The following is a 7170-nucleotide window of genomic DNA, read 5'->3' on the forward strand; positions in this document are numbered from 1 at the left end:
TTCTGCTGTAAACCATCTGGACCTGGACTTTTCTTATATGGGAGGTCTCGTATTGCTGTTTCTATTTCAATGCTTGATATGAGCCTGTTAAGATGGTTTAACTCATCTTGCTTTAGTATTGGCATGTCAATATTTGCTAGGAAAAGGTCCATTTCTACCAAGTTCTCAAACTTATTAGCATAAAGTTTTGAGAAGTATTCCCTTATAATGTCCTGAATCTTGGTTGTTTCTGTGGTGATGTTTCCATTCTCATTTCTGAGTTTATTTATTTCGGTGTGTTCTCTTCTTTTTCTGGTAAGATTTGTGAAGGGCCTGTCAATTTTGTTAATTTTTTCGAACAACAAACTCTTTGTTTTTTTTTTATTTTTTCCAATAGTTTTTTTGAATTCTAATTCATTTAATATTGATTTAATTTTAATTTTAATTAATTAATTAATTAAAATAATTATTTCTTTCCATCTATTATATTGGGGTATATCTTGCTGCTCTTTTTCAAGGAGGCTCAGATATCTCATTAAATTGTTGGTTTCAGATCTCTCCAATTTGTTGATGTAGGAGCTCAAAGGTATAAATTTGCCTCTGAGTACTGCCTTTGCTGTGTCCCAGATGAGATGGTAATTTGTGTGCTCATTTTTGTTGAATAGCATGAACATTTGGATTTTCTTTCTAATATCTTCCATGACCCACTCATTATTCAACAGTGTGTTCTTCAGCCTCCATGTGTTACAGGAATTTCTTTGGTGGCTTTTGGTGTTGCGTTCTAATTTTATTCCCTTGTAGTCATAGAGAATGCAAGGTATAACTTCAATGTTTCTGAATTTGGACAAGTTTGCATTGTGGCCTAAAATGTGGTCTATTTTAGAAAATGTTCCATGTGCTGCTCAGAAAAACTTGTATTTTGATGCTGCTGGGAGAAATATTCGATAGATGTCTGTTAAATATACTTGATCTATGCAGTTGTTTAGATCTGCGGTTTCTCTGTTGAGTTTTTCCGACTTGATCTATCTAGTGGGGAGAGTGGTGTGTTAAAATCCCCAACAATTATTGTCTTTGGATCTCTGTGGGATTTGAGGGAAAGTAGTGTTTCTTGGATAAATTTGGATGCTCCATTGTTTTTCGAATAGATATTTAAAATTAATATGTAGTGACCTTCTTTACCTCTTGTTTATCTCTTCTCACAAATTTTAATTGGAAGTTTATTTTATCTGATATTAGGATTGCAACTCCTGCCTGTTTATGGGGGCCATTTGCTTGGTAGATTTTGTTCCAGCTTTTAACATTGAATATATTTTTGTGTTTACCAGCAAGATGTGACTCCTGAAGGCAATAGATAGAAGGATCTTGCTTTTTAGTCCTACTAGACAGTCTATGTCACTTAATTGGAGAATTAAGTCCGTTAATGTTGAGAGATAGGACTGAGAGGTATTTGGGAGTTCTAGCCATGTTATCTACCTTCTTGGGGTCTATGTAAACTGGGTTCTTCCTATCTTCTTGGATTCTCAGTTTGGGTGCATTTTCTTGGCCTTTATTGTGGTCTTGTTAGTTTTCTATATGTAGGACATCTTTAAGAATCTTTTGTAGGGCTGGTTTGGTGGAGATGTATTGTTTCAATTTTTCTTGGCTATGGAAGGTTTTTATTTGGTCTTCAGTTATAAAGGAGAATTTAGCTGGGTACAGTATTCTTGGTTGATAGTTGTTTGTCTTTAGGGCATGGCATACATCATTCCAGGCTCTTCGTGCTTTGATTGTCTCTGCTGAGAAATCTGAGGTGATTCTAATTGGTTTCCCTTTATAGGTGATTAATCTTTTCTCTCCTCTGGATTATTCATTATCTGTTCTGTCTCCTGATTACCATGAGTGGGAGTTGAGATACCCGGACTTGCCATTTTTCCTGTGTTTTTCAGGTTTGTTCTGCCCATTTGGGATGAATGAAACACCAGTTTTGTGCTAGAACTCTAACTTAAGGCAAGCATCAACCAAAGTCTGTATTTGCACAGTCAATAGTCTGCAGATACAATCTCGTTCAATGGATACATCTATTCAACGTCAAACAACTATATATTAATGGGCTACAAACCGCAAATGCAAATTTGGCAAGCTAGAAATTATTAGGTTTAGGGAGAGATGTGGGTAAAAAATAGGAATAGAGAGATGTGGGAAGGCACAGGGAGAATTAACTAAGTCCTAATCTCAAAACAGGAAATAGGTGAATAGGATGAAAGTAGAGAGAGAAAAAAAAAAAGAAGAAAGAGAAAGGGGAAAAAAGAGACCAGAAAAAATAGAAAAGTAAAAATTAAAATATTATGTAGATACGAAAACGTAATATTGAGAGAAGAACATGCATATAATGCGGAAGAGGAGGGATATAAAGGAGATGTGAAAAACTTAAAAATAAAAATACCTAAAATATTATATAGGTATAAAGAGGTAGTACTGCTATCAAGGAATTTAAGTCTAAGAGGTTTTGAACTGAGTAATAAATTTGTGGATTAAGTGTGTACACAATGGAGGAGAAGGTCTAATAATCGACTATGGGTATATCTGAGGATGTGTAGAAAAACAATTAAGTCACATAAAAAAGAATGAAAGAGAAGAAAAGGTGAAAAGGATAAGAAAGAAAGAAAAAAAGATCAGAAGTTCAATAGAGCAAAACAAAAAACAAAAAAAAAATTTCAAGAAGAAAAAAGAAAGAAAAACGCACACACAAATATACCCCTAAAATAAGAAGTATAAGAGGGAAAAAAAGTTACTAGGAAACATTTATTTTCAAAAAAGGTAAAAATTAAAAATTAAAAAAAAGTTTTAGAAAATTTTTTTTATAAAATGTACAAAAAAAAGAAAAAATATTTTGATTTTTTTGGGAGTGGTGGGAAAAATCCTGTATCTCCCTTGTGTCTGTAACCAGCCTCTTGGAGTCTCTGATCTGCTTGTGGTGTTTGATTTTCCTGTGGCTTGGTTGGTTTCTTAAGTCAGTTTGAACAGGCCAAAAAATGCTCTGCTTTACCCAGGATTTTGTGATCCTCCTCTCAGGTTACTTTAATCGGAGGGGGATCTGCTTTGATTATCACAAAGAGGGAGATGGCTTTTTCCTCGTTTGGAGATGCTGTGATGAGGCTAGGTTCTGGGTAGAGTTGAGGCTTTTCAGCAAACATTAGCTTTTCCTGAGGGCTAGCTTGTTAGAAACTCACGAGCCCAGGCTGGAGCCACTCTCTGGGTTTATGTTTACTGAATTTCAATTGATTGTCAAGGCTGCTTAAGGGAGGGGCAGCCTCTGGCTCTGATTACCCAGTGAAGAAAGCCATTCCTGGGGCTTGCGCCTGAGCTGGGTGACATTTCCGGGTTGAAGCTGAGTCTGGCAGGTCAATTTAGGTTCTTGTGACCTGCTAAATGACTCTAGTTTTCTTCCAAAGCCTTAGTTGGAGCTAGCAGCTCCACTGAGCTTTTTCAGTATCCAAGATGGAGATGTCCGGTTGTGGGGGGGAGGGGTGGCCTTCTCTCCTCTGCTCCCTGAGAAGGAGTGAGGATGTTAGGCTTCTACTTTCACCGAGTCTTGGTTCCTGGGTCGTCTCTGGTCTGTGAACCGCAGGATGAAGATGTCTGCTCCTTGTCAGTTCTTGCTGGTGTTGAGTAGAATCTGCTCACCAACTGCATGTGGCTCCTTTGTCCTGGACTCTCTGTGTTACAGGATGGCAACTATGGCCACCGCTGCTGCCGAAGCTGCTGGCAAATGCTCAGATCTGTCTCCTTGCCTGGATTTTCCCTCTCTGGCCTAACTCTGTGTACTGTGATGGCACACTTGGTGTGATTCTCTGGCTTAGGACTGTTCACTGGAACTCTAAAACTGCTTTCTATGCGAGAGCTTGTTTAGCCTTCAGCTTCTCCTCCACCATCTTCCCAGAAGCCCCTATGAGCATGGTTTAAATTTTATTTCTTTGGGATAAAATGACAATGTTATCTAATTTCAAGTTTTATAAAGGTTATGCTATGTAAGGGCCTTTCTAAGGTGAAGATTTAATACACTGATGTCAAACTAACCTTTAATTCTATGAATTACATGTATTGTTACACTTGTATTTTTGTAATCAACTTTTTAACAACTGTTTTTCATTTCTTGCATTTGAAGAATGAAAAATATGGAATACTTCACAAATTCTCATACCATCCTTGTGCAAGTACCATTTTAATCTCTGTATTGTTGTAATTTGGGTAGACCTCCTGCTGAAGCATGTAGTATCCTCTAAATTTAAGTAGTTATTGATGCAATCTTTATACAGGCACATATTCATGGTTGCCTATTTGTAACAAGGAACCCTTATTGTTCCTAAAAATGCTATTGATCTTATTTCTCTAAATTTCTGTCTATAGTGGAAAAAAATTATATTGTTTGGTCGATTACTCACATTTGCAATTTTTTGTCAATAACTATTTTGTCATTTTCATTTTAAATTTGATCATATTTTGAAGCTTTTACAGCTAAGTCCAAAGGTGATGGCTTTTCAAGTACTTATTTATCAACTGAGTTATCTTTGTGGAGCTAATGGATTCAAAGTAAGCCTTGGTTAAGATCCACTTCTAAACTTCTGCAGCTTAAAATTTCCTAAATGAGGTCTCTGTGGCACAAATGTCTTCCTGACCCTTACCCTTCTTCCATGTAGGAACAGACCAACCACGATATCTTACACTGACAGCATAGATTGTCTTACTGGAACAAAACTAATCTTAGTTACAAGGGATCATAGAGAGATGAACACTTCAGACCGAACTGTTCAGAATAGAAGGTATTTTATCAAAATATAATTGTTTGGGCTGGGACGTTGGCTCAGTGGTAGAGTGCATCCCTTGCATGCCTGAAGTCCTGGGTTTGATTCCTCAGCACCACATAAGGAAAAAGAAAAAAGCCGGAAGTGGTGCTGTGGCTCAAGTGGTAGAGCACTAGCCTTGAGCTGAAGAGCTGAGGGACAGGGCCCAGGCCCAGAGTTCAGGCCCCATGACTGGACCCAAACAACAATATATATATATATATATATATATATATATATATATATATATATATATATATATAATATTTATTTTACCTATTATTTCAAAAGTAGCTAAAGCCAAGGAGGTGAAAATGTTGTTCATATGCATGTTTACTTAATATCCTGGCCTGTCTACCATACAACCAGGCAGGAACTTACACTACTGACTTTCCATCACCAAATATTTTCATAGCTCCTGGAGAAGTCTATATATTTCTCCTCGATATTAGGCCTTAAATTGGTAATGTTTAAATCAAAGTGTTTCTTCTTGCCTCCAGGCTTTACATTTACAAATGGTAAAGCTTTAGGTCTAACTCTACCAAAAACTGAGGTAGAGATAATGGAATAATACTTTAAAACAGGTTTGCCTTTGATACCCTAACCACAACAGAACAATGCATAACAATTTCTTATATTATATATACTTATATATTTTATATTTATATGTGCTGATCTTAAATTTCACACAGTAAATCTTACTAGAATTAATTTATAATTTGACAAATAAATTGAAATTTATTCCCATAAATAGTGGAACATAAATAATTAGGTTTAGAATAGATATTCGAATATAAAAAGTATCAATGCAATGTCTTTGGTATAAACTTGTGATACCTTCTAAGTGTTCTTGGTCTTCTGAATTCACATAGTAAAAAAAAAAAAAAAAAAAAAATCAGTATTGTTTTCCTCTAATCTAGAAGAGATTTTACACTGCTGCTGTGTTTATTGTATTAACTCGCTGGTCCCAAAGTGTTTTTCTCCATATTATGCCTAAAAGCTATTATTCTTCTACCCACGGGTCCGAGGATACCAGGTCCCAGGTTATCTGCATCATCAGATAACAATGGCAAGTCTTCTAACCTTGGCCCATCCAAAATGCTAACAGAATGTAATTGAAGACCCATCTCAATTTTTCATTTCCTAGAATATTTCAGGGCCCCAATTCCTTGCAGTAATTAGCAGCAAGCAATTGTGAAATTTAAGGCAACTTCAAATGAAAGAGGAGATCACAAAATATGAGTGAAAGTACTGTAGTTCAAACTTTCAATTTAGAGATGACAAGCCCATATTAGTAAACAAAATCACAAATGTCACAAGATTATTTTTAATACCTCTCTGCTAATGATAAATGAAAGATTTCAGTCCAGCATAAGTAGGCCAAAAAATTTCCTGGAATGATAGATCCATAATTGTTCTACCAAAGCTAGGAAAACTTGACTTAGATGTCAAATATAATTTAAAAAAACTAATTGAGAAGACCCTAGTGCTTCAAAACACTGGTACTTCAGTAAAACTTGGTTCTGTAGTATAAAAATGTTGTCATTCTCAAACCAATGATAACCTACATTTAATCTCCTTCAAGTATATTCCTTTTCAAATAAACTTTCTAGAATCATATTCACCAAAATAACACTTGACAAGTAGATGATAGTGACATTAAAAGTTTTTCAAGTGTAGGAATCAAGTTACAATAGAGTTGATTTATTTACCCAGCACTAATGCAAAATAAGTTCAATCATTAATTAAAGTGTAGAAATAGTATCTCCGACCATTTGCGTTGTTCAGTAGGTGCCTTCCAGAAATGTGTTAAATAGATCAGCCTCCCATAATTCAAACCCAAATATTAGCTAATAAAGTAAATTTCATCACATAAGAAGGTACATTTTAAAAAGTCACTAATAGTTGCCTTATCATGTGTTGCCTTACCATATATTTTCCCTATCTGTCTAACATAGTAATAAATATGACTTTAAGTCTTGAATATGGGTACTGATCAGAGATGTGACAAACCTAAAATCTATCTTCTATTTCTATCATATTCCTCTATACTAGTAAATTTTAGTTTTCTTCTTTTTCCAAAACTTATAGGTAGTAGAAAATATCCTATGTAAAATAAAATAATCACACACCATTGCACAAAGCCATTTATAAAAACTGGTAGTTAGCTATAAATTCTAAGAGATTTTTAAACTTTCTTGTTGACTAAAGATTAATCTTCCAAAAAGATGAGAATAAAATCATGTTTAGATGCTTCACGTCTCCAGTCTTGCAAATTGTAATTACAGATGAATGAATTATGGAAGTATATGCTGACATCAGTTTAAGTATATGTAGGATTGAAACTCCATGAAATGTATATAAACCTTTC

At 35.1% G+C, this 7170-nt stretch overlaps 1 non-coding gene across 1 annotated transcript; it reads right to left on the minus strand.

Annotated features, from left to right (window-relative positions):
* Positions 1-4127: 4127 nt before the first annotated feature.
* LOC122103171 lies at positions 4128-4231 on the minus strand. Its single transcript, XR_006146721.1, has one exon. It is a non-coding gene; the product is annotated as a U6 spliceosomal RNA (small nuclear RNA).
* Positions 4232-7170: the final 2939 nt, after the last annotated feature.

The sequence above is a fragment of the Dipodomys spectabilis genome, unplaced genomic scaffold (genome assembly GCF_019054845.1).
Source record: "Dipodomys spectabilis isolate Male_0828 unplaced genomic scaffold, ASM1905484v1 ptg002012l, whole genome shotgun sequence".
Classification (NCBI taxonomy): Eukaryota; Metazoa; Chordata; class Mammalia; order Rodentia; family Heteromyidae; genus Dipodomys; species Dipodomys spectabilis.